Genomic DNA, 2,741 nt, shown 5'->3' on the forward strand with positions numbered 1-2,741 from the left:
GAGTTCTTCATAATAAATTGTATCATTTTGGGTAATTCAAGAAGATATAACCGTTTTTTGTCGACATCACTCTTTGTTTTTTCATGCTTGAAAGAAATATTAGTTTGTGTGTGTTCTTTAATAAAGTAAAATTTCGACCTCTTTTAATCAAAGAAGGGTTAGTTTAAGACAAATACTAAACATGGATATAAAAATGAGATAAGAGTACTTTTTGCTTAATTTCTTTTAACTATAATGAAATAGCTATTTTCTCTGTTCGGGTGAATAATTTACTGATGCGGACATCGATGGCCATGGCTCGTTGCTTGTTGCTAGTGAAAGGTTAAACACGAACATGGGAGCGACTACTCGATGTGTTTGCATGGTGTCGTGGGCCGAGTGACAATTGCAGGAACTTAGCTTATTTCTTGTTTATTAAATAAAATATGGAAGAAGGGACAAAACTAATAGCTATAGTTATGTTACTAAATAAATGATGGTAATTGTTGGATTAATTTAGCTAATTATCACTCTTAAATTAGCCAATTAATCTAGGATTGTAAGAGACTCTTCAGTCGTCTCCCTTGGGGCTATTTAAGCCACTTTTGTGGGAATGAAAAGGTATCAAAAGTTTTCACAAAAAAATCTCTATAAACTTCTTGTAATTGTTGCGTACAATTTCAGAATTTTCGAATTATTGTCTAGACGCGATTCTGGCATAATTCCTTGAGTTTGAGTCAATAGGTCTTGACTTGGTCTCGTAATTCGTCAAGCTATAGGGCTAGTTTGCCGAATATATCCGTTTCGTTTTTTCCTTTATTCAAACACGTATCATTTGTGGTATCAGAGCTCCGGCTCTTGATTTCCATATAATCGAGACGATCCTATAATCTCGTTTTATTTTATCAAACAAAAAAAAAATGGCTGGTGAGCAATTCGACGACGAGTTTTATGACAAACTTCAAGACTTGTTGCGTAATAGACCTACCGGTAGTCGAACCGGCTCTAAACCAAAACAAGACGAGTTTAAAGTTTCTGAACTCTCAGAGTTCGCAGGTGGAACTGATCCAAAAACCTACCTGGATTGGGAACGGAAGATTGATCGGCTATTTGATTTTAAAGATCTCTGTGATGAGAAGCGATGTCGATACGCAATTTTACGATTGAGCAAGGGGGCTTTGTTGTGGTTCGAAGGGTTGAAAGCTAAGCGGGCAAGGACTGGCAAAGACAAGATCACTTCTTGGGAATCCCTGAAGCGCAAACTTCGAAAACGGTATGTACTTTCGACTCACAAAATTTCTACTTATCGAAAGATAGCCGAATTTAGACAAGGGAAATTGAGCGTCGGGGAATTTATTGATGAATTTGAAAACCTGACTCTAATGGGGGAATTAAAGAAAATAGAGGAAATATAGGAACAGAAGATGGCACGATTTTTACGTGGTTTGAATTACAATATTGCAAGCGTAGTTGAGTTATACCCATATTCCGATTTCGACACGTTATGTGGGCTTTGCCTAAAACTCGAAAGTCAGGGCAAGACAAAATATGGGGGCGGGTCAAACTCTGAATCGGATAATACCAAATCATGGACTAAATCCGAATCAAAATACGATTCCCCTACATCTGCAAATAATTCCCATAAACTCAACAATTCAGACTCTCCTATTTCCCCTAAAATGACAAGTGCAACCAAGGAGACCCCCCTTTATAAGGTAAGGTGTTTTAAGTGCCAAGGCTTCAGGCATTATCAAAGCTCGTGCCCCAATAAACGAGTGGTGACTTTGAGGGAAGCTATGGATTGTCGGAAGAAATTACTGGAGGAGGAGGAAAGGTTAGGGGATACGTTTGTGTTCAATGAGGGCAACGAAGAGGAGGAAGTGGAGGGCTATGAAGCTCCTGTGTACGATACTGCCCTAGTACTTCGGGCACTTCAGGCTAAAAATTTGCCCCCTGATTCGGAACAACGAGATTTATTGTTTCATACAAAGTGCCAAGTCGGAGACAAATGGTGTAGTGTGATCATTGACGGAGGCAGTTGCACTAACGTGGCCTCAAGTGAGTTAGTATCGAAGTTTTGTTTGGCCACGACGGCTCACCCAAAACCCTATGCGCTCCATTGGCTAGATGATGGTAACAGTGTCAAAGTGACTCGGCAAGTAAGGGTTGGCTTGACTATGGGTTCCTATGAGGATGATATTTTGTGTGACGTAATCCCTATGGATGCGTGTCACGTGTTGTTAGGTCGCCTGTGGCAATTCGATCGAGATATAATTCACCGAGGCAGAAGTAATGAATATGAATTGAAGGTTAAGGGCAAGAGAGTGGTTTTGAAGCCTATGTCCGCTCAAGCAGTTCGGACTATGAATACCAAGGCAAAACCGAATTCGAATCAGGCCTTGTTGATTAATGAATGAGAAGTCAAGCAGATTCTGGAACTTGGGGAAGTATTGTATCTGCTTGTTGCCCGTGAAAACTCAAGTTCGGGTCAGTCGTTCGAATTGAACAAACTCGGGTCACAGTTACTGGAGGAATACCAAGATATTTTTCCCGACGACCTACCACCCAGATTACCACTCATTCGCGGAATTGAACATCAGATAGATTTAGTGTCGGGAGCCTCTTTGCCTAATAAGGCTGCCTACCGCTGTAATCCGGAAGAGACCAAAGAGTTACAGAGGCAAATTGATGAATTGGTGTCCCGTGGTTTCGTTCGAGAGAGCATGAGCCCTTGCGCAGTACTCGTGTTACTCGTTCAAAAA

Source organism: Silene latifolia, chromosome 7 (genome assembly GCF_048544455.1).
Source record: "Silene latifolia isolate original U9 population chromosome 7, ASM4854445v1, whole genome shotgun sequence".
In the NCBI taxonomy this organism is placed as follows: Eukaryota; Viridiplantae; Streptophyta; class Magnoliopsida; order Caryophyllales; family Caryophyllaceae; genus Silene; species Silene latifolia.